Here is a 25,139-nt window from a genome sequence, read left to right as displayed (position 1 = left end):
TGGTTTACCCTCTCCAAAGTAAAGTCCGGATCTCAAACTTAGGGCCTGATTCAGATATTGACGGACGAGTTACTCTGTCACAACGGTGATGTATATCCCACCTAACGTATTACGTTTTCCATAGGATATAATGGGATTTAGATTTCGGCGGATGGGATGCCCGTCACCATTGTGACGGAGTAACTCGTCCGCCAATATCTAAATCAGGCCCTTAGTGTCCATCGGTCCGTCCGTTTCGTGTCCGCGTGGTGGGAGATGCAATTACCGCAACAAAACAGCCAGCGAAGCAGGAAGGTGCCCCCAGCCCACTTCAATGTATAGTACATATAATATAAGGGGCATTTAATAATATAAACATATATGTAAAGTTTCACTGGGAACTGATACTCACTCTTTTTAAAGTGAGGGTCATGCTAGTGCTGGGACATCACTTCCTCTAATCGCATGGAAGACTGAGTGTTAGTTCTACCACAATCTCCATCCCTTTGCGACCAGAAAAAAGTCTCTCCTTGCCTTTTCTTCCTTACATTACTGGAACAGTTATGTCACTAAAGAACGAAATATATATTTAAAAAAGAACATCAGTGAGCATCACTATGGGTTCAATGCATACATTTTCAATGTCTAAATTGATTTTTTTTTTGATTGCGTGGAAACAACGCAGTCATGTGTCCGACCGTGTTGTTTCGGCATGCGTAGTTGCCGCATGCGTTGTTCCATCATACAACCGCAGCTATTCAAAGAACCCTGGACTCATGTAACATGATAATATTCAAACTGTAAGCTTCCGGCTGCTCCTGTACATCACGGAGATGTTAACCTTTAAGGCGGCCAGCAGTGGCCAGAGGTCATGTACAGGGGTTGTACCCTCAAAGACCCCCATAACCCACCGGTTACCTTGTGTCCACGAGGAGTCGGGGCGCAGGGGACGCTTTGGAAGAGTTCACTACATTTCCCACAGTAAAGGCTATTGTGCAGTACTGTGTGCCCAGTACAAAAGCACGGGTTCACTCACGGGTGGGCAGATGATGCCACGAGCGCAGGAATGAATTCCTTCTGTGACACCCAAGCACAGGGAGTGACCTCAAAGCCAGTTATTTTTAGAAGAATGTTTAGCTGGTCATATGTCACATTTGATGCCTTCCTTTATCCGGAAGAGGGCGGTCTATGGTGGACGCCGCTGCCATACAGTGGCCAACCCCTGCTGGTCCACCCCGGAAGTGGACTTCCCTCGGCGGAAGCCACCTGCCTCTGATAGGTTGTCCGGACTACCCCTGTGCATCGACCTTCTACAAGTAGGCGAGCTGGCACGCGGTACGCAAACTTCCAAAGGCATTCTTCCACAAACTTTAAGGTTTTTCTTTTTTCAAAGCTTCACAACATTCCTGAACTTTGGAAAGGGAATGAACTTTGGAAATACCTAATTTTAAGGAAAAAATCCTGCAGAAGCAGTTTGTTTGTGAAATAATTCCAGCAACAAAACCATTAGCTGGAGAATTCTCTCACAAGATGGAACATTTTTCTTTAAAGCTATTTTTTTTTTCTGGAATTTTTGCTTACAATGTGTCTTGAAGACACCAGGTTCCGCTGCATTAAAACGCTGTGAAGTTTGGCACCTCAGGTGACTTACCTGCAAAATTATCGTTTCGGGCCCCCCATTTTTGGCCCGTCACTGCGACTGCTATCCAATCTTGGCACTCTTCTCATAGCTGGCTTTGAAATATTTCCAATTAGTCAAGAAGACAGAGGTAGCACATCAGGCATGCGTCCCTGTGGACTATAGGGATGGCACAGGAAGTGACGTCACAGGAAGTGTCATAATAGGAACCTCATGACTGACTTGTTATGGCATACAAGGCCTATTTACTGACTCATTCCTGCTCTCTGTGAGTCTCCGGAGAATTTGATGAGTCACACATTTTACATTTGCAGCTTTGAAATATAAATAAATCCCAGAGCTGCTTAGAATTTGTAATATGTTAACTCATGGTTGAAAGAGAGAACATGCACACTTTTGAGGTGGCAAAGATATATATGTATATATATATATATATATATATATATATATATATATATATATATATATAAATATATATATATACATTTTTTCACTTAAAAAACCAAAGGCTACAGGGATGTTATAGTTAGGCTCACATTTTAAACGTACAAAACAATAGAAATTCACCTGTTAGAGTTATCTCAAAAAACTATAACTTGTTCCGTAAAGGTAGCTATAACTCGTGCCCCCGCCATACACATTTGTTTTTCTCAAAAATGTTACTACAAATATTACACTGATATTATCAATGATGTAATGAGTGCCGTAATTTGTGGGGTAATTAGCAGTGCATGGCGAGGGTGTGTGTTATAGTTACGTGAGATGACTCTTACTATAACAGGTGAATTTCTATCATTTTGTATGATTAAAATTAACCTAACTATAACATCCCGGTAACCTATGTTTTTTTCAGTGAATAAACAGGGATGTTATAGTTAAGTTCAGAATTTACACGCACAAAACTATAGAAATTCCACAGTTATAGCTAGAGTTCTTCTAAGTAACTATAACTCGCGCCCTAAGGTAACTATACCTTGCACCCTAAGGTAACTATAACTCTCACTCTTGCCATGCCCGGTTTTCTTATCAATAATGGTATTGCAGATGTTGCAGCAATATTATAAATGATGTTACAGAAGATGCGATGACTGATGTAATGTGTGGGGTAATTAGCTGTGCATGGCGAGGGCGCACAACTTTCAATAAATATAAAATAACCAGAGAAAAAACAATGTTTTTATTGTAAGAAAAATACTTCACAAAATCCTATTTATGTGGACACATTCCCCCATAAGTGAAGTTGCAGAAACTTGGCGAACTGATCAAACATCAGAAAGCAGGCAAAAATACAAGTTTGCCCAGTGTTCCCGAAGTTGTGTCCTAGTTCAACACTTTGCCCAACCCACACTGTTCGCCCACCAGGTGACAGTCACGGGTTTTGTGGGTGGGATCTACAATTTCAGTATTATTCCCATGGAGATTTCTCCACACATCTTCACGAAGAAAGTAGCCCAGATCCTTCAAGGAAGAGGTTGACAACCACCTTAGAAACTTTACCTCACCTGAAAGAGTTGCCGCCTCGGCGCGCTCATTGGCGCTGGAGATCATAGCCAGTGACTGAGCAGCGTTAAGGGGCTTCTATTTTGAGTTGAGCACCATATAGAAACAATGAATAACATAAGAACTTAAAATATATTAGAAAGACTGACCCTCTGCTCTCTTGCCTTCATTCTCTTCTAGAACCACATCACCCGGAGATCTCTTGAGACCCAGCGAGGGATCCACCAACTGAGCAGAGGTAAGCAAGCACCATGAATGGTCCAGGCTGTTCAGTGCCTGGAGGATGCCTCATCTGGTCTATGTTTTTATGGGATTATTTGAACATCTATCAAGCACTGATGTCCTCTCAGTGGTGGGTCTGGATGGCAGAGTGAGGCGAGGTGTCACACAGTGACCCATGGTGGGAAGAGGAGGCCCACTTGAAGTGCACAAACTTGACAAAGATTAAATAGTTGGTGAAGAGTTTGTACTGTGGTCTGTGGGTGGCCGAAGACTTGTGGCTCCTGAGGCGGTCTGAGATCACACTGAGTGCCCACATTGGCCACTACACATGGTCGCAGATGGTCCAGATTAGATGGGGGGGGCAAGTGAATTTCTCAGGTTTGTGGCCTTGATCAAGAAGTTTCATTCCATTTTGAGTCTGATGGAGACAAATCCCAGGGTGTGACATTGTGAAGATGAAGGGCCACATGTACGAAATACAGGTTTTGCGACTCGCAAATTGCGAGTCAGAGCCACTCACAATTTGCAAGTCGCAAAACCTTATGTACAACAGTGTCAATGACACTGTTTGTGATTCGAAGGGGGTCGCAAATGACCTAGCTCATGAAAATTCATGAGGTAGGTCACAATTTACGACCCCATTGGGAATGGCTACCCTCACAGGGATGGTGACCTGCTGGAGACAGCAGACCACCATGTCTTTGGGTGCTTTTAAATAAAGCTGTTTTTTTTTCCTGAAATGTAACTCGTTACAAAAAATGAAAAAATATGTTTGCTGCCATTCACAAAGGGGAAGGGGTCCCATGTGGACCTCTTCCCATTTTCGAATGGGTTAGCACCAGTTTGAAACTGGTGCTAACTGCAATTGTTTTGCGACCGCATTTGTGGTCACAAAACAATCATACATGGGACTGTGACTCGCAATTAGGAAGGGAACACCTCTTTCTAATTGCGACTCACAAACCCTTTTTACGATTCGGTAAACAGAATACTGAATCGCAAAAAATGGGTCTGTACATCCCAAATTGTATTTTGCACGTCGCAAATGGCCCTATTTGCCGTTTGCGATGTGCAAAATGCTTCATACATGTGGCCCGAAGTGCGGTGCTTGTCCCTACATTGTTATGTCGGTGACATAGAGGAACGTAGCTCTGGGGGCAGCTGGTTGGGTGTGCCTGGGATCAATCACTACCTAAGAACACACAAGAGTCACATTAATCAACGTATAAAGTGGCCAAAGTGGGCCCTGGCCCAGGGCCCCAGCCTTTAAAGGGCCCCTGATTCGGCCCTGCACTGATGACCTTGAATAATTCTTAAATAGTTTGTTTTAAATACTATTTTCATTTAATTTACTTTTAATGTGAATGCTGTGAGGAGATGTGCTACAGATATTGTGCAAATAAGTGTTTTTATGTTTCATGCAGCATCCACAAAAAAGGTTCCTTTGGATCAAAACAGGACCTTAAATATGAGAAATGGGGGGTTCACAGAGATTATTTTCAGTAACAGTAACAGGGGTGCTGCTGTGTTACAATATTGAAAACACACTTCACTGAGCCTGAATATTAAATGTAAACACATTTAGAGTTTGGCCCAGTGTGTCTGCCACTGTCGGGGACCTGACCAAGGAGGGCTTGAAAGAGCTGAAACTGGATCATAAATTCCAAACAGTGCTGAACAAGCCCCCCCATAATACGTTTGGCCCCGGCCCCCCAAATCCTTAAGCTGTCCTTGTCTAAACACACCTGAACAATGGGCGGGACCCCCGGGGTACGATCCAAGGCCGTTTAGAGGGATGCTCATGAGAGATGTGTGCCTCATTTGTTTGGGGGGTGGGGGGCGGCCGTTTTCCTTGGGAAGACGAGTCTTACGTTTCCTTGGTTTCGGGGGGGGGGGGGGCTGCAGGAGTTATGTTGTTGACTAGGCTCGTCATCGACTGCTTGGGACAGTCTGTAAAAGTAGCAGTCGGATATATATTGATTTATGATGGGGGAGCTTTGAGTGTCTTGAACAGAGGATGTTGGGGACTATCAGCAGTGTTAGGGGGTTACAGGTGATCCCCACATCCCCGGAGCCCAGATGTACTCACCCTGAGGTATCCAGCTGTGGGTTTGCTTAAGAATACAGGGGTGAACCCTTCATTTGGACATCTGCACGCGCCTTACAAAAGGCTTGACAACCGCAAACACATTACAGGCAACATTTTTTTCTTTTCATATGATATATGTGTATATTTACTTTAAAATGCTTATTTAAAAAAAATGTTTTTCTTCTCATGCCTCCCAGTAAGAGTGTTGCAAAACACTCTATAACTGAACATTGTCAAACATCTTAAAATAAACATGTTTCAACAGTTTGAAAAACGTGTGGTGTCCAGCATAGACTGATCTAATGTTACATGCTGGCGCTGATGGTTTTTTTTCTCCTTTCAACGAGTTTTAGATAATATTAAATCTGTGAACTTTGCAATTAGGGGGTGGAAAACCTAAAGCACGCACTGTGTTCGCAAGCGACAGCGGTGGATGCCAGAAACCATTTTACAAAACCCGTGTTTTTTAAATGTTCATTTTTCATAATTCATGAATTTAAATGATTGGTTAGTACTCCACTAAACGAGGTTGTGTGCTATAACTTGTTAAAAATTGTTTCAAAACTTTTTTAAAAAAATCAAATAATTGTGTATGATGCATTTTGTAAATTGTTGACGTTTAGGGCCTGATTTAGATATTGGCAGATGGGCTACTACATCATAATGGTGACAGCAGTACTTAATTTGTAAATAACAAGGTGCCAGTGCTCAAAGCCCTCCTCTTAAACACGCGGCTGCTACAATTCAATGTGGAAGACAAAATATTGAGGTAGCGTAATCCTGAAGCCATCTCGGGCCTCTTCAGTCTATTTACAGCCACTCCCTCCCCTTCAGCTCACTCTTGCCGTTTTCTGCTTTCTCCCTGTGTGACGCTTTTTTGTTTTTCTCTTCCTCCGTCTTTCCCATATGTGTCTTTTGCTCGCAGCAAATGCTTAGGGGAAAAGAATAAGCACCGGCCCTCAAAAATAAGTGCCGGTGCTCAGCACCGGAAACAACAAGCACAAATTAAGCACTGGGTGACGGAGATCCCATACGCCGAAATCTAAATTCAATTATGTTCTATCGCATTTATATTTCAGCGGATGGTATGTATGTCACAGTTGTAACAGAGTAACCCATCCACCGAGTTCTAAATCAGGCCCTAAATATTTTTATAAAAAGTATTGATCTCAGTCAAAATCGAAATCAATAAATGATTATTAATTAAATGTGAGTAATGTTTGGAACCACTTGTGTTTGTGCTCTGCCACACCTGGCTTCCACAGCTCCTGCCTCTTACCCCATGGGCTCACTCTTTGCCTGATACCCTCACCGATGATTAGTGAGCTTTATAAATCCGATGATTGATTGATTGACTTTTCCGGGATATACTGAGGCAGGGACGCTCTGGCAGCCAGGCTGCCTTCCACACTCTGCTGGCTCATGACTGGTTCTCGGGAGACATCCCCACTGTTGGACTCTCTCTTGAGACTCTAAGCCTGCGCGTACACAAGAGGGATGCCTGGTTCTCATTGGTAGAATCTTAGCCTGTGTGTACACACAAGGGGTCCCTGGTTCTCACCTGTGGACTCTTAGCCTCTGCATACACTTGAGGGGTACCTGGTTCTCACCTGTAGACTCTTAGCCTGTGCTTAGACACGAGGGGTGCCTGGTGCTCATCTGTAGACTCTTACCCTCTGCCTAGATTCGAGGGGTGCCTGGTTCTCTTCTCTAGACTCTCAGCCTGTGCTTAGGCACAAGCGGTACCTGGTTTTCATCTCTAGACTCCCAGCCTGTACTTAGACACAAGGGGGTGCCTGGTTCTCACCTGAAGACTCTCAGCCTGTGCGTAGACACAAGCGGTGACTGGCTCTCACCTGTAGACTCTCAGCCTGTGCGTAGACACAAGGGGTGCCTGGCTCTCATCTGTAGACTCTCAGCCTGCGCTTAGACACAAGGGGTGCCTGGTTCTCATCTGAAGACTCTCAGCCTGTGCGTAGACACAAGCGGTGCCTGGCTCTCACCTGTAGACTCTCAGCCTGTGCGTAGACACAAGGGGTGCCTGGCTCTCATCTGTAGACTCTCAGCTTGTGCGTAAACACTAGGGGTGCCTGGTTCTCATCTGTAGACTCTCAGCCTGTGCTTAGACACAAGGGGTGCCTGGTTCTCACGTGTGGGCTCTCAGCCTGTGCGTAGACACAAGGGGTGTCTGGCTCTCATCTGTAGACTCTCAGCCTGTGCGTAGACACAAGCGGTGCCTGGCTCTCACCTGTAGACTCTCAGCCTGTGAGTAGACACAAGGGGTGCCTGGTTCTCATCTGCAGACTCTCAGCCTATGCCTAGACACAAGGGGTGCCTGGTTCTCTTCTCTGTACCCTCAGCCTGTGCTTAGACACAAGGGGTGCCTGGTTCTCACCTGTGGGCTCTCAGCCTCTGCGTAGACACAAGGGGTGCCTGGCTACTCATCTGTAGACTCTCAGCCTGTGCTTAGACACAAGGGGTGCCTGGCTCTCATCTGTGGACTCTCAGCCTGTGCATAGACACAAGCGGTGCCTGGCTCTCACCTGTAGACTCTCAGCCTGTGCGTAGACACAAGGGGTGCCTGGCTCTCATCTGTAGACTCTCAGCCTGTGCGTAGACACAAGCGGTGCCTGGCTCTCACCTGTAGACTCTCAGCCTGTGCGTAGACACGAGGGGTGCCTGGCTCTCATCTGTAGACTCTCAACCTGTGCGTAGACACGAGGGGTGCCTTGTTCTCACCTGTAGACTCTCAGCCTGTGCGTAGACACAAGCGGTGCCTGGCTCTCACCTGTAGACTCTCAGCCTGTGCGTAGACACAAGGGGTGCGTGGCTCTCATCTGTAGACTCTCAGCCTGTGCGTAGACACGAAGGGTGCCTGGTTCTCATCTGCAGACTCTCAGCCTATGCTTAGACACAAGGGGTGCCTGGTTCACTTCTCTGTACCCTCAGCCTGTGCTTAGACACAAGGGGTGCCTGGTTCTCACCTGTGGGCTCTCAGCCTGTGGTTAGACACAAGCAGTACCTGGTTCTCACCAGTCGACTCTCAGCCTGTGCTTAGACATGAGGGGTGCCTGGTTCTCACATGTAGACTCTCAGCCTGTGCTTAGACACAAGGGGGGCCTGGTTCTCCAGTGGAGACTCTCACCCTGTACATAGACCCAAGATGTGCCTGGTTTTTACCCGTAGACTCTCAGCTGGTGCTTGGATACGAGCGGTGTCTGGTTCTCACCTGTAGACTCTCAGCCTGTGCTTAGAAACGAGATGTGCCTGGTTCTCATCTGCAGACTCTCAGCCTGTGCGTACACAAAAGGGGTGCCTGGTTCTCATCTGTAGACTCTCAGCCTGTGCTTAGACACAAGGGGGGCACGGTGCTCATCTGTAGACTCTTAGCCTGTGCCTAGATACGAGGGGTGCCTGGTTCTCATCTCTAGACTCTCAGCCTGTGCTTAGACACAAGGGGTGCCTGGTTCTCACCTGTAGACTGTCAGCCTGTGTTTAGACACCAGGGGTTCCTGGCTCTCACCTGTAGACTCTCAGCCTGTGCTTAGACACGAGGGGTGCCTGGTTCTCACCTGTAGACTCTCAGCCTGTGCCTACATACAAGGGGTGCCTGGTTCTCATCTGTAGACTCTCAGCCTGTGCTTAAACACAAGCAGTACCTGGTTCTCTTCTCTGGACTCTCAACCCCTGCTTAGACACGAGGGGTGCCTGGTGCTCATCTCTAGACTCTCAGCCTGTGCTTAGACACAAAGGGTGCCTGGTTCTCACCTGTGGGCTCTCAGCCTGTGCTTAGACACAAAGGGTGCCTGGTTCTCACCTGTGGGCTCTCAGCCTGTGCTTAGACACAAGGGGTGCCTGGTTCTCCCCTGGAGACTTTCAGCCTGTGCCTAGACACAAGGGGTTCCTGGTTCTCACCTGTAGGCTCTCAGCTGGTGCTTGGACGCGAGTGGTGTCTGGTTCTCACCAATAGACTTTCAGCCTGTGCTTAGACACAAGCAGAACCTCGTTCTCTTCTCTGGACTCTCAACCCCTGCTTAGACACGAGAGGTGCCTGGTGCTCATCTGTAGACTCTTAGCCTGTGCCTAGATACGAGGGGTGCCTGGTGCTCATCTCTAGACTCTCAGCCTGTGCTTAGACACGAGGGGTTCCTGGCTCTCACCTGTAGACTCTCAGCCTGTACGTAGACACGAGGGGTGCCTGGTTCTCATCTTTAGACTCTCAGCCTGTGGTTAGACGCGAGGGGTGCCTGGTTCTCATCTGTGGACTCTCAGCCTGTGGTTAGATGCGAGGGGTGCCTGGTTCTCACCGCTAGACTCTCATCCTGTGCTTAGACACAAGGGGTTCCTGGCTCTCACCTGTAGACTCTCAGCCTGTGGTTAGACACAAGGGGTGCCTGATTCTCGTCGTTAGACTCTCAGCCTGTGCTTAGTCACGAGGTGTGTCTGGTTCCCTTCTCTAGACTCTCAGCCTGTGCTGAGTCACAAGGGGTGCCTGGTTCTCACCTGTAGACTCTCAGCCTGTGCTTCGGCACAGTGGGTGTCTGGTTCTCACCTGTGGACTCTCCGCCGGTGTTTGGACACAAGGGGTGTCTGGTTCTCACATGTAGACTCTCAGCCTGTGGTTAGACACAAGGGGTGCCTGGTTCTAACCTGTAGACTCTCAGCCTGTGGTCAGACGCGAGAGGTGCCTGGTTCTCACCTGTAGACTCTCAGCCTGTGGTCAGACGCGAGGGGTGCCTGGCTCTCAACTGTAGACTCTCAGGCTGAGGTCAGACGCGAGGGGTGCCTGGTTCTCATCGGTAGACTCTAAGCCTGTGGTTAGATGCAAGGGGTACCTGGTTCTCACCTGTAGACTCTAAGCCTGTGGTTAGACGCAGGGGGTGCCTGGTTCTAATTTGTAGACTCTCAGCCTGTGCTTAGACACAAGAGGTGCCTGGTTCTCACCTGTAGACTCTCAGCCTGTGCTTATACACGAGGGGTGCCTGGCTCTCATCTGTAGACTCTCAGCCTGTGCGTAGACACGAGGGGTGCCTGGTTCTCATCTGCAGACTCTCAGCCTATGCTTAGACAAAAGGGGTGCCTGGTTCTCTTCTCTGTACCCTCAGCCTGTGCTTAGACACAAGCGGTGCCTGGTTCTCACCTGTGGGCTCTCAGCCTGTGGTTAGACACAAGCAGTACCTGGTTCTCACCAGTCGATTCTCAGCCTGTGCTTAGACATGAGGGGTGCCTGGTTCTCACATGTAGACTCTCAGCCTGTGCATAGACACAAGGGGGGCCTGGTTCTCCAGTGGAGACTCTCACCCTGTACATAGACACAAGATGTGCCTGGTTTTTACCCGTAGACTCTCAGCTGGTGCTTGGATACGAGCGGTGTCTGGTTCTCACCTGTAGACTCTCAGCCTGTGCTTAGAAACGAGATGTGCCTGGTTCTCATCTGCAGACTCTCAGCCTGTGCGTACACAAAAGGGGTGCCTGGTTCTCATCTGTAGACTCTCAGCCTGTGCTTAGACACAAGGGGGGCACGGTGCTCATCTGTAGACTCTTAGCCTGTGCCTAGATACGAGGGGTGCCTGGTTCTCATCTCTAGACTCTCAGCCTGTGCTTAGACACAAGGGGTGCCTGGTTCTCACCTGTAGACTGTCAGCCTGTGTTTAGACACCAGGGGTTCCTGGCTCTCACCTGTAGACTCTCAGCCTGTGCTTAGACACGAGGGGTGCCTGGTTCTCACCTGTAGACTCTCAGCCTGTGCCTACATACAAGGGGTGCCTGGTTCTCATCTGTAGACTCTCAGCCTGTGCTTAAACACAAGCAGTACCTGGTTCTCTTCTCTGGACTCTCACCCCCTGCTTAGACACGAGGGGTGCCTGGTGCTCATCTCTAGACTCTCAGCCTGTGCTTAGATACAAAGGGTGCCTGGTTCTCACCTGTGGGCTCTCAGCCTGTGCTTAGACACGAGGGGTGCCTGGTTCTCCCCTGGAGACTTTCAGCCTGTGCCTAGACACCAGGGGTTCCTGGTTCTCACCTGTAGGCTCTCAGCTGGTGCTTGGACGCGAGTGGTGTCTGGTTCTCACCTGTAGACTTTCAGCCTGTGCTTAGACACAAGCAGAACCTCGTTCTCTTCTCTGGACTCTCAACCCCTGCTTAGACAGGAGAGGTGCCTGGTGCTCATCTGTAGACTCTTAGCCTGTGCCTAGATACGAGGGGTGCCTGGTGCTCATCTCTAGACTCTCAGCCTGTGCTTAGACACGAGGGGTTCCTGGCTCTCACCTGTAGACTCTCAGCCTGTGCTTAGACACAAGGGGTGCCTGGCTCTCACCTGTAGACTCTCAGCCTTTGGTTAGACACAAGGGGTGCCTGGTTCTCATCTGTAGACTCTTAGCCTGTGCTTAGACACAAGCGGTGCCTGGTTCTCTTCTCTGGACTCTCAAGATGGGCTTAGACACAAGGGGTGCCTGGTTCTCATCTGTAGACTCTCAGCCTGTGCGTAGACACAAGGGGTGCCTGGCTCTCACCTGTAGACTCTCAGCCTGTGCGTAGACACAAGGGGTGCCTGGCTCTCACCTGTAGACGCTCAGCCTGTGCGTAGACACGAGGGGTGCCTGGTTCTCATCTTTAGACTCTCAGCCTGTGGTTAGACGCGAGGGGTGCCTGGTTCTCATCTGTGGACTCTCAGCCTGTGGTTAGATGCGAGGGGTGCCTGGTTCTCACCTCTAGACTCTCATCTTGTGCTTAGACACAAGGGGTTCCTGGCTCTCACCTGTAGACTCTCAGCCTGTAGTTAGACACAAGGGGTGCCTGATTCTCATCGTTAGACTCTCAGCCTGTGCTGAGTCACAAGGGGTGCCTGGTTCTCACCTGTAGACTCTCAGCCTGTGCTTCGGCACAGTGGGTGTCTGGTTCTCACCTGTGGACTCTCCGCCGGTGTTTGGACACGAGGGGTGTCTGGTTCTCACCTGTAGACTCTCAGCCTGTGGTTAGACACAAGGGGTGCCTGGTTCTAACCTGTAGACTCTCAGCCTGTGGTCAGACGCGAGAGGTGCCTGGTTCTCACCTGTAGACTCTCAGCCTGTGGTCAGACGCGAGGGGTGCCTGGCTCTCACCTGTAGACTCTCAGGCTGAGGTCAGACGCGAGGGGTGCCTGGTTCTCATCGGTAGACTCTAAGCCTGTGGTTAGATGAAAGGGGTACCTGGTTCTCACCTGTAGACTCTAAGCCTGTGGTTAGACGCAGGGGGTGCCTGGTTCTAATTTGTAGACTCTCAGCCTGTGCTTAGACACGAGAGGTGCCTGGTTCTCACCTGTAGACTCTCAACCTGTGCTTAGACACGAGGGGTGCCTGGTTCTCATCTGCAGACTCTAAGCCTGTGGTTAGACGCAAGGGGTGCCTGGTTCTAATCTGTAGATTCTCAGCCTGTGCTTAGACACGAGAGGTGCCTGGTTCTCACCTGTAGACTCTCAGCCTGTGGTTAGATATGAGAGGTGCCTGGTTCTTATCTGTAGACTCTCAGCCTGTGCCTAGACACGAGGGGTGCCTGATTCTCACCTGTAGACTCTCAGCCTGTGCCTAGACACGAGGGGTGCCTGGTTCTCATCTGTAGACTCTCAGCCTGTGCCTAGATACGAGGGGTGCCTGGTTCTCACCTGTAGACTCTCAGCCTGTGGTTAGACACAAGGGGAGTCTGGTTCTCACATCTCCTCCTGTTTCTCAACAGCCTCTTTGGAAAGAGGATACCATGAGCCGGTTGGTGCCAGGTCACTTGTAAACTTTTCAGACAGTTTGATAGAGGAGGAACAACTGTTGGTCGTTGTATAGATTGTTCTACCAAAATATTGAGTCAATCTTCTCTTATCTGGACTCAACAATGTTAGCTACCAACTTAAAACTACATGTGGCATTAAGAATAATAAGCGTACACTGAGTAGGGATGGCTATTTTGAAATGGATATAGGGCGGGTATGTGGACCTTACATCCTTGGTGTGGTTTCCCCCAAACATTTTGCCTTCACCCTCCTGTTTTCTGAACTCATTTTTGTTGGCCTTCGACTTTGCACTTTGCAACTGCTAGCCAGTGCTAATGTGCGTGTGATCGCTCCTTTAAACATGGCATCATTGACTTACACGCAATTACCACATTCAATTTACTTATAAATCCCTATAAAATGGTTCTCTGTGTACCCAGGGCATGTTAGTTCATTGCTACGAGTGGCCGTAGCAGTTGTTGTGCCTCCCACCCAAGTAGCCCTTTAAACACGCCTCAGGCCTGCCATTTCAGCCTATGTGTACTATTGTAAACTACTATTTCAACCTGGCAAAAGAAACCTTTTGTGAGGCCCAAACCTTCCTCTTTAACATACTTAAATCAGCTGTAGGGTAGGCTACCTAAACAGCCCATGGGGCAGGGTGCAGTGTATTTTACAAATTGTACACGTACTTTTAAGTTTTACATGTTATAGTAAACATTTTTACATGTTCTAGTTACATTTGTTTTCACTATGGCAAGGCCTACCTCTCCCAAAGGGTAACATTGGGTAAACTTATTACATTTATTAAGTGATAACTTTCAATTCGGAGCAGGTAGAAATGTCGAATTTGGTATCTAAAGAATTGTAGTTTGAAGCCCTCATAAATGGTAAAGTCAGATTTTAAGTCAGAATTCTGAAAATGCCACTTCTATAAAATTGCAATTTTCTTGTTCTAACCATTTAATGCCTGCAGACCGTTTATTGGGTCGTCTGACTAGGTGCAGCTGGCAGTTGGTATTTCTATATTGCTCTAGATAGTGAGACAAAGGAATATAGGTGATGGAAGGATGGGCCATCCCTGGCTTGATGAGGCAGAGGAGCTGTCACCTACCACACTTACACGTCACAAAGATTGCCTGCGCACACTTGCAAAGGGATTGACACTAGTCTTTTGTGACCCCAGACACTCTGGGGGCAGGGTATGGAGGCAGGAAATTCCAAACACATCTGGGGTGGAAAGCTGTAGAAACCTCTCCTACTTCAAAGAGGGCACCAGGTATAAATATTGGACCCTAAAACCCAACTCTCCAGTAGACCTCTTGACTTGTGGTAAACTGAGAAGGGTTCCTGTGCTGCTCTGTTGCTCTGCGGCCGAAGTGAAGGCCTGGACATGCATCCTGAACGCAGGACACCCAGTGGGACTCATAATGGAAGTTCGTTGGCCTCCTGATCAAAGCGTCAGGAACAGAAAAGGCACCAACCACTTCAGACCCAGCACCTGGACTTCGTCTGCTGAGTCTCGCCCCTTGTCCTGGACCTTTGGAAGTGGACTTGAAGGTGCTTTGCCGGTGCAGCTGTGGTTTTGTGGGCTGCACCGATGCAGCGCGACACATATCCTGCCAGCTCCGCTTTGGATCTTCGCTGCACGACATATCCCCGAAGCAAAACTCAGCATCTCCGCTTGCAGTCTCCTCTGAACCACTGCTGCAGGATGCATCCTTATTGCAGGCGTTCTCATGCAAACCCCTTGTCAACGTTATCCTCAACAATGACGCAGGACTCAGCATCACAAGGCCAGCAACTTCTTCAGAAGTGCTGGTGTGTGACTCATCTTCAACGCAGGAGATCATCGCAAGCTCCTCATCTACAGCATCCTCAATGGCAATGCAGGACCTAGCATCGCAGCCTAGCAGCTCCTTCCAACCACCACTGCGCAGCGCGTCCTTAATGCGAGATCTTGAAACGCTCCACAACCAGGATTTAAGGTACTCTTGTTCAACAAGCTTCATTTGTTTCCTGTTTCCAGCCCATGCTCCCTCGTGGTTGGCCTGACCTTGTGACTTTGTCCCAGTCCAGTACAACCAGGTAACTTCAGTTGGTGCGTTGTGCTTCCAAGCACTATTTTTACTTAAAACCTTGAGATGGCATATCTCCGGCTCTACTGGTTGGATTTCTGTTGTTTTGGTCTCTAATCATTTATTACAGTTTACTCTATTTTTCTAATTTGGTGTAGGTTTTTTCCCGGGCTGTACTTTCACCCTATCACTGTTTGAAGAGCTGCGTAAATACTTTACTCTTAGCCTCTAAGTTAAGCCTGACTGTTTTGTGGCAAACTACCAGAGGGTTAAGCGGGATAATTTGGGGTTCGATTGTGTTTCACCCTAACAGAGATTGCAGCTTCTGCTAGAGAACTACCAGAGGCTTAAGCACGGGTTAGTTTGGGGTGTGCTTGTGTTTCACCCTAACAGAGACTGGGCTTCTGCTGGAGTAGGGATTCACTCCACTCCACGAGTAACCAGTTTCCAACAAGGTGGAGTTTCCTGCCCTAGAGTGTTTTTTAACACAGCCTTGATAACCCCTCTGCAGAGATGCCCAGGCTGTGGATATTTGAGCTGCTAGCCTCCTGGTTGGTTCTTTGGCACAGGTACCACCCTGCTGGGTGAGCCTCCTGTCAGGTTCCTGGGGGTCTCGCACTGGACATTGGTGCTGACTAGATCCTCATTGAAGGCTCTTTAAGGTAGAGACACACCCTGGTTAGTCTCTTGAACAGTCTTCTTCCTTGTTGATTCTTTATTTTAAGACCAGACAGTCCCCGGCTCTCGAGCTGTCTGTCTAGATCTTTAGTGATGGTGAGTTATTTGAGCACGAGACGCTCCCCGGCTCTACGACTGTCTATCTAGATCTTTAGTGACGATTAGCTCTTTGAGGGTGAGCTCTTTGAGGAAGAGACAGTCCCTGGCTCTCGAGCTGTTTATCTAGATCTCTAGTGACGGTGAGCTCTGTGAGGAAGAGACAGTCCCTGGCTCTCGAGCTGCCTATCTAGATTTCTAGTGACGGTGAGCTCTTTCAGGATGAGGTCTTTGAGGAAGAGAAAGTCCCTGGCTCTCCAGCAGTCTGTCTAGATCTCTAGAGGCGGTGAGCTCTTTGAGGAAGAGACAGTCACCGGCTCTCGAGCTGTCTATCTAGATCTTTAGTGACGGTGAGCTCTTTGAGGAAGAGACAGTCCCTGGCTCTCGAGCAGTCTGTTTAGATCTTAAGTGATGGTGAATTATTTGAGGACGAGACACTCCCCGGCTCTACGACTCTCTATCTAGATCTTCAGTGACGTGGAGCTCTTTGAGGAAGAGACAGTCCCTGGCTCTCGAGCTGTCTATCTAGATCTTTAGTGACAGTTCTTTCAAGAAGAGACAGTCCCTGGATCTCGAGCTGTCTATCTAGATCTTTAGTGACAGTTCTTTCAGGAAGAGACAGTCCCCGGCTCTCGAGCTGTCTGTCTATATCTTTAGTGAAGGTGAGTTATTTGAGGACGAGACACTCCTCGGCTCTAGGACTGTCTGTCGTCTGTCTAGATCTTTAGTGACAGTTCTTTCAGGAATAGACAGTCCCGGCTTCGATCTGCCCATCTGTCTTGGGGGGGGGGGGGGGGGTCGAGTTTAGACGTGGGGGGGGGGGAGCAGGTGCTCCTGAGAAGCTGTTCTTGCTGGGGAAGTGGGGATCTCTAGAGACCTGTCGGCGGTGCCCAGAAGCCGCGCCCAGGCTTAGTGCCAACTTCACCAGGGGCACTCCCCGATGGCTGCCAATCCAGCCATGAGAGAAGGAGAGAGAGACACACGCGCGCGTCTGCCGTCCACCTGTCCATCACTTACTCCGCCTCGCCGAACCACTTAAAGGCATCGAAGCGCTGGCCCCGCTCGTCGCAGGGCGCCTTGTTCCCCCGCCCCTACTCCTTGATGCCTACCGCCCGCCCCCCTGCTCTCCGTGTACTGCCGACAACCAGGGCGCAAGGTGTCTCAGCGGGATAACGCACTGCACAGATCTGAGTGCAGCGTGACCGTCACATGTACGAGCCCCAGCGGGGCCGGGCCTGCTCTCCATCCCCTGACGTCGATAAGAGGAGAGCGTGGTATCAGCACTGCTGAGATTCCATTCTGTGGCACTCATTAGTGGCAGTGGCGGGGTCGAGGTTTTTTCCCCGACTCAACGCGTGTCTTTCCGTTCTCTTCATCACACGCCTAGGCCTGGGTGAAATTTCGTGTACTACGGCATAATTGTGCGTAACGCATTTTGTATTACACGTGTTATTCGAAATGTCCAATTTGAAACCATTACGCCACGTCGCATAATTGAAATGTCATTCGGATAAAAAAATCTGACAGAAGCAGGGACATCTTAACAACTTTAGGGTCCCTGTGCCAAAGTATTTTGGGGGACCCTGCTCGGAACAGCTTTGAATGTATTAATCAGTTTAATCTCTTTCTTGCCCTCTTTGACTGTGACAGACACACTGGGCCAAATTATACACGTGTTTACATCTAATATTTAGAAATAGAAATGTGTGTTTTAAATATTCTAACACAGCAGCAGCTCACTGCTGTCACAGCAAATTATCTCTGTGACTCCCTCCTCTTTCCAATATGTAAGCTCTGTTTCTGCTCTAAAAGAAACTTTTTTAAGGATGTTACAAGAAACACAAACACAACATTTCTCAGCAAAATATCTATAACAGACTCATGCATCACCCACATTTAAAATAAATCAAAGGAAAACAGCATTGAAAACCATCTATGTTTAAGAATTACTCAAGGTCATCGGGACAAGACTGTCTGCAGAACAGGGCTGGCTCTACAAGGGCCCCTGAAGGGCTGGGCCCCGGGCCAGAGCCCACTGTACCCCTCGCCTTAAAAGGTCTCTGCACCGGAAGAACCTGAACGAAAAAGAGGAGGCGTGACTGTTTTTTGCGTCATTACACGTTCGTGATATTTTTAGTGCAAAATGTTCCCACTTTGCATCAAAGGATCCTGCGAGGACGCATTTCAGGTAAAAGGTGCTTCGGTTTTAGACATTTCGGGTCATTTCTGCCAAGGAAATTGCGCACGTTTTGCTCAGGCCTGGTTACAACTCCACATCTCATGTTTGTCCCGCCTCCAGCCCTTCCCCTGCTTTCTCTTCCGGTGTCCAGTTCTCCCCTGTGGACCTCCGGCCAGTGTCCAGTGAAAATCCCAGTCAAACACCGATGGTTAATTGTATGAGTGAACGGCTGGCAGGGACGGGGCAGGGTCAGTCACTGCTCTTGTTGTGTCACACTAATATGTACCTGGAGTTCAGCTGTGTGTGGGTCCTGTGAGGGGCTCCTACAGCAGCCCCCCTGAGTCTGAGGGGTCACAGCATCCCTCGTGACTACATCCACTGGATTATGGAAATATCAGATCGGACTAGTGTTTGTTCCCCAGAAGATTGGGGGGGGGGGGCAAACACCCAGGTTGAGACCAAGAGAGACATTATCGTGAGTGTATATTCCAGGAAGTGTGACTCTGTAAAATAGTCAAGGTGAGGAAATACTTTACAATTCTTCCAGAAGCTTCCCTGACTGGAGGGTGGGTGGTCACAGAATTCCTTCTGGAATGATAACACACAAGGGGCCAGATTTACTAAAAATGCACACAATGCAGCTTAGCAAGGCAATGTGTTGTGTTGCATTGCAAGAAAGGGACAGAGCAGAAATGAGCCACATCGAGTAAGATACGGCGTGCTTCTGCTCTCTAATAGCGCCGGTGCCCTTCAGGCTGCCTAGCACCAACGCAGGCTCACTAGCACCATGGTGCAAGGGTGCCCGCACTACAAGGAGAATGGGACACCTTACCGCACAAAAGCAATCTTGAGGTATTGTCCTCTTTCTATGTGTCCTGAAGAATGCAGCACATATCATGAGGAAATAAGGAGACAAAATATTTTTCGCCGCGTTACGCCATCCTCTGGTAGGCGTAGGGATTTCACGTAATCCTAGGTTTACAAACCTTTGTAAATCTGGGATTGCGTGAAATTCATAGGTGAATGCATAGAAATGCCCATGTACCACCCATGGAATGCTCCCAAGAATGAAATGTAATGCAATGCAGCACAAGCCGATGTGTGGCTTTTTTTATTTTTTTGTTAACAAAGCCACACAAGGTGGCACAAATCACCCCTTGCATGGCTTTATAAATATCTACTAGCATTTTGCATCACGGATGTGCCCCAAAAGTGGTGCAACCATGACGCAAAATGTTAGCAAATCCAAGGGTAGGGCTAAAGGAATCTCACTGTGCTTGGCAGAGCAAAGTGACCAAAAAACTCTGTTGCGCTACGCGGAGTTCCGCAAGCTGCAGAATGCATTAGGTCACACTGTTCATGCTGATTTGTAGTGCTGGGTGTTTCCCAAGCTAAAAAATCAGCACTAACGGCACCGCTCGCAGCGCAAGAGGGCGCTGCTGCTTTTCTGCCACTTGACTAGATTTTCTACTCGAACGGCGCCTTCCTCAATCCGAAGGGAAGGTTGCTCAATGCGAGCGGTAGCGACCATCCGCAACCGTCCTCATTGGAAACCTCAAAGGGAGGTGGTCTGAGTAAGATTTTCCTCGCTCGTGCTTGCCAAATTAACGTTGGTGAGAGTAAATGAGGAAAAAAACTCTGCTTCGCTCTACTACGCAGACTTTTACAGAACTCCACACTTTAAGTAGAATGCAGAGAGGGAAAAAGTCTGCAAACTCTGCGAGCAGGGTTCACCGCCCACCCCTAAGCAAAGTGCAGTCAATTACGTAAGGATTGACTCAATAAATGAGTTCAGGCAGAATTAGGAAATTTAGGAGGATTTATTACAAAAAATCAAAAACTACAATGCAGAAGATGTAAATGCAGATGCGTAAAGTAATTGCCATGAAGCTTATCAGCAACAAGGCATTGTAGAATAATAAGCAAAATCAGAAGCATTTTAAGTCTCATGAGTAGCAAAGTCAGTGTAAATAGGCCAGCATCCTTAGCAGCATTCGTAAGTTATCTGCGTCTCCCCCGAATTTGAGGGTCTGTATAGGAAATCTTCTCATAGCACATAACTAAACTGCAAAGTCATCACAGTGTAAGGAAATGAAGTCTACGATTTTAGCGAATCAAAGCTCAGAAATATTTAACGCCATATTGCCTTACCACCTGTGCACTATTTTACTGCATCAATATAGCGTTAGCCCGCTTCCTGTGATGTCAACCGGAGGCGGCAGAACAAGCTAGTTACAAACAACAATAAGCAGTGCTGAGAAATGCTGGTACTCTCCCATTACACGTACTGCAGCAGTGCTGAGAAGTGCAGGTATCCTCCCATTACATGTACAGCAGCAGTGCTGAGAAGTGCTGATACTTTCCTATTACATGTACTGCAGCAGTGCTGAGAAGTGCAAGTACTCTTGCATTACAGATATTGCAGCAGTGCTGAGAAGTGCTGATACTCTCCCATTAAATGTATTGCAGTAGTGCTGAGAAGTGCAGGTACTCTCCTATTATATGTATTGCAGCAGTGCTGAGAAGTGCAAGTACTCTTGCATTACAGATATTGCAGCAGTGCTGAGAAGTGTTGGTACTCTCCCATCAAAATTAAATATGTGCAGGTACTCAGTACCAAACAGTACATACACTCCCTTCCCGTCTCCTCCTGCGCCCGTCTCATGAGTGTACACCCTTCTCTAGACTATGGGCCTCATTATGACCCTGGCGGGCGGCGGAGGCCGCCCGCCAGGATCCCGCCCTCCAAATTACCGCGCCGCGGTCAAAAGACCGCGGCGGGTATTACGAGTTTTCCCCTGGGCTGGCGGGCGGTTCCAGTAAAACCGCCCGCCAGCCCAGGGGAAAACGACCTTCCCACGAGGATGCCGGCTCGTAATCGAGCCGGCGGAGTGGGAAGGTGCGACGGGTGCAGTGGCACCCGTCGCGTATTTCAGTGTCTGCAAGGCAGACACTGAAATACTTTTCGGGGCCCTCTTACGGGGGCCCCTGCCGTGCCCATGCCATTGGCATGGGCACGGCAGGGGCCCCCAGGGGCCCCGCGACCCCCCCTACCGCCATCCTGTTCATGGCGGCTTTCCCGCCATGAACTGGATGGCGGTAGGGGGGGTCAGAATCCTCATGGCTGCGGAGCGCGCTCCGCAGCCATGGAGGATTCCAAAGAGCAGCGGAAAGTCAGCGGGAGACCGCTGACTTTCCGCTTCTGACCGCGGCTGAACCGCCGCGGTCAGAATGCTCATTGGAGCACCGCCAGCCTGTTGGCGGTGCTCCCGTGGTCGGTGGCAGGGTCAGAATGACCCTCTATGTCATACATGTCGTGTGTCTCCCTGCCTCCTTCTCACAAGTGTACGCCCTTCTCTAGTCTCTGTCATACATGTCCCGTGTTTCCCTGCCTCCTCACGAGTGTATGCCCTTCTCTCTCTGTCATACACATCCTGTGTCTCCCTGCCTCCTTCTCACGAGTGTACGCCCTTCTCTGGTCTCTGTCATACATGTCCTGTGTCTCCCTGCCTCCTTCTCACGAGTGTATGCCCTTCTCTAGTCTCTGTCATACATGTCCTGTGATACATGTCCCATGTCTACCTGCCTCCTTCTCACAAGTGTACGCCCTTCTCTAGTCTCTGCCATACATGTTGTGTGTCTCCCTGCCTCCTTCTCACAAGTGTACGCCCTTCTCTGGTCTCTGTCATACATGTCCTGTGTCTCCCTGCCTCCTCGCGAGTGTATGCCCTTCCGTAGTCTCTGTCATACATGCCCTGTGTCTCTGTGCCTCCTTCTCACAAGTGTACGCCCTTCTCTAGTCTCTGTCATACATGCCCTGTGTCTCCCTGCCTCCTTCTCATGAGTGTACACCAATCTCAAGTCTCTGTCATACATGTCCCGTGTCTCCGTGCCTCCTTCTCACGAGCATACGCCCATCTCTAGTCTCTGTCATACATGTCCTGTGATACATGTCCTGTGTCTCTGTGCCTCCTTCTCACAAGTGTACGCCCTTCTCTCTCTGTCATACATGTCCTTTGTCTCCGTGCCTCCTTCTCACGAGTGTACGCCCTTCTCTCTCTGTCATACATGTCCTGTGTCTCCCTGCCTCTTTCTCACAAGTGTACGCCCTTCTCAAGTCTCTGTCATACATGTCCTGTGATAAATGTCCTGTGTCTCCCTGCCTCCTTCTCACGAGCGTACGCCCATCTCTAGTCTCTGTCATACATGTCCTGTGATTCCATGCCTCCTTCTCATGAGTGTACGCCCTTCTCTAGTCTCTGCAATACATGTCCCGTGTCTCCCTGCTTCCTTCTCAGGAGTGTACGCCCATCTCTAGTCTCTGTCATACATGTCCTGTGTCTCCCTGTCTCCTTGTCGCGAGTGTACGCCCTTCTCTAGTCTCTGTCATACATGTCATGTCATACCTGTCCTGTGTCTCCGTGCCTCCTTCTCACAAGTGTACGCCCTTCTCTAGTCTCTGTCATACATGTCCCGTGGCTCCCTGCCTCCTCATGAGTGTACACCCTTCGGTAGTATCTGTCATACATGTCCTGTGTCTCCCTGCCTCCTTCTCACGAGTGTACGCCCTTCTCTAGTCTCTGTCATACATGTCCTGTGTCTCCCTGCCTCCTTCTCACGAGTGTACGCCCTTCTCTGGTCTCTGTCATACATGTCCTGTGTCTCCCTGCCTCCTTCTCACGAGTGTATGCCCTTCTCTAGTCTCTGTCATACATGTCCTGTGATACATGTCCCATGTCTACCTGCCTCCTTCTCACAAGTGTACGCCCTTCTCTAGTCTCTGCCATACATGTTGTGTGTCTCCCTGCCTCCTTCTCACAAGTGTACGCCCTTCTCTGGTCTCTGTCATACATGTCCTGTGTCTCCCTGCCTCCTCGCGAGTGTATGCCCTTCCGTAGTCTCTGTCATACATGCCCTGTGTCTCTGTGCCTCCTTCTCACAAGTGTACGCCCTTCTCTAGTCTCTGTCATACATGCCCTGTGTCTCCCTGCCTCCTTCTCATGAGTGTACACCCATCTCAAGTCTCTGTCATACATGTCCCGTGTCTCCGTGCCTCCTTCTCACGAGCATACGCCCATCTCTAGTCTCTGTCATACATGTCCTGTGATACATGTCCTGTGTCTCTGTGCCTCCTTCTCACAAGTGTACGCCCTTCTCTCTCTGTCATACATGTCCTTTGTCTCCGTGCCTCCTTCTCACGAGTGTACGCCCTTCTCTCTCTGTCATACATGTCCTGTGTCTCCCTGCCTCTTTCTCACAAGTGTACGCCCTTCTCAAGTCTCTGTCATACATGTCCTGTGATAAATGTCCTGTGTCTCCCTGCCTCCTTCTCACGAGCGTACGCCCATCTCTAGTCTCTGTCATACATGTCCTGTGTTTCCATGCCTCCTTCTCATGAGGGTACGCCCTTCTCTAGTCTCTGCAATACATGTCCCGTGTCTCCCTGCTTCCTTCTCAGGAGTGTACGCCCATCTCTAGTCTCTGTCATACATGTCCTGTGTCTCCCTGTCTCCTTGTCGCGAGTGTACGCCCTTCTCTAGTCTCTGTCATACATGTCATGTCATACCTGTCCTGTGTCTCCGTGCCTCCTTCTCACAAGTGTACGCCCTTCTCTAGTCTCTGTCATACATGTCCCGTGGCTCCCTGCCTCCTCATGAGTGTACACCCTTCGGTAGTATCTGTCATACATGTCCTGTGTCTCCCTGCCTCCTTCTCACGAGTGTACGCCCTTCTCTAGTCTCTGTCATACATGTCCTGTGTCTCCCTGCCTCCTTCTCACGAGTGTACGCCCTTCTCTAGTCTCTGTCATACATCTCCTGTGTCTCCCTGCCTCCTTCTCAGGAGTGTACGCCCTTCTCTCTCTGTCATACATGTCCTGTTTCTCCCTGCCTCCTTCTCAGGAGTGTACGCCCATCTCTAGTCTCTGTCATACATGTCCTGTGTCTCCCTGCCTCCTTCTCACATGCGTACGCCCATCTCTAGTCTCTGTCATACATGTCCTGTGATACATGTCCTGTGTCTCCCTGCCTCCTTCTCACGAGCGTACGCCCATCTCTAGTCTCTGTCATACATGTCCTGTGTCTCCCTGCCTCCTTCTCACAAGTGTACGCCCTTCTCTAGTCTCTGTCATACATGTCCTGTGTCTCCGTGCCTCCTTCTCACGAGCGTACGCCCTTCTTTCTCTGTCATACATGTCCTGTTTCTCCCTGCCTCCTTCTCACAAGTTTACGCTCTTCTCTAGTGTCTGTCATACATGTCCTCTGTCGCCCTGCCTCCTTCTCACGAGTGTACGCCCTTCTCTAGTCTCTCTCATACATGTCCTGTGATAAATGTCCTGTGTCTCCCTGCCTCCTTCTCACGAGCGTACGCCCATCTCTAGTCTCTGTCATACATGTCCTGTGCTTTCATGCCTCCTTCTCATGAGTGTACGCCCTTCTCTAGTCTCTGCAATACATGTCCCGTGTCTCCCTGCTTCCTTCTCACGAGTGTACGCCCATCTCTAGTCTCTGTCATACATGTCCTGTGTCTCCGTGCCTCCTTCTCACGAGCGTACGCCCTTCTTTCTCTGTCATACATGTCCTGTGTCTCCCTGCCTCCTTCTCACAAGTTTATGCTCTTCTCTAGTGTCTGTCATACATGTCCTCTGTCTCCCTGCCTCCTTCTCACAAGTGTACGCCCTTCTCTAGTCTCTCTCATACATGTCCTGTGATAAATGTCCTGTGTCTCCCTGCCTCCTTCTCACGAGCGTACGCCCATCTCTAGTCTCTGTCATACATGTCCTGTGATAAATGTCCTGTGTCTCCCTGCCTCCTTCTCACGAGCGTACGCCCACCTCTAGTCTCTGTCATACATGTCATGTCATACCTGTCCTGTGTCTCCCTGTCTCCTTCTCTCGAGTGTACGCCCTTCTCTAGTCTCTGTCATACATGTCATGTCATACC

General features: G+C 49.2%; 1 protein-coding gene across 2 annotated transcripts in view; it reads left to right on the top strand.

Annotated features, from left to right (window-relative positions):
• Window positions 1-25,139, top strand: part of L1CAM (L1 cell adhesion molecule) — a 531,714-nt gene that overhangs the window by 211,968 nt on the left and 294,607 nt on the right. For both annotated transcript variants that reach the window (XM_069209429.1, XM_069209428.1), the window contains exon 3: window positions 3,299-3,356. The gene's annotated coding sequence lies outside the window, so the exon portion shown is untranslated. The remainder of the gene's footprint in view (window positions 1-3,298; window positions 3,357-25,139) is intronic.

This window comes from Pleurodeles waltl, chromosome 10 (genome assembly GCF_031143425.1).
Source record: "Pleurodeles waltl isolate 20211129_DDA chromosome 10, aPleWal1.hap1.20221129, whole genome shotgun sequence".
Taxonomy (NCBI): Eukaryota; Metazoa; Chordata; class Amphibia; order Caudata; family Salamandridae; genus Pleurodeles; species Pleurodeles waltl.
Note: the sequence above shows the minus strand (reverse complement) of the source record. Positions and strands in the feature narration are given on the sequence as shown.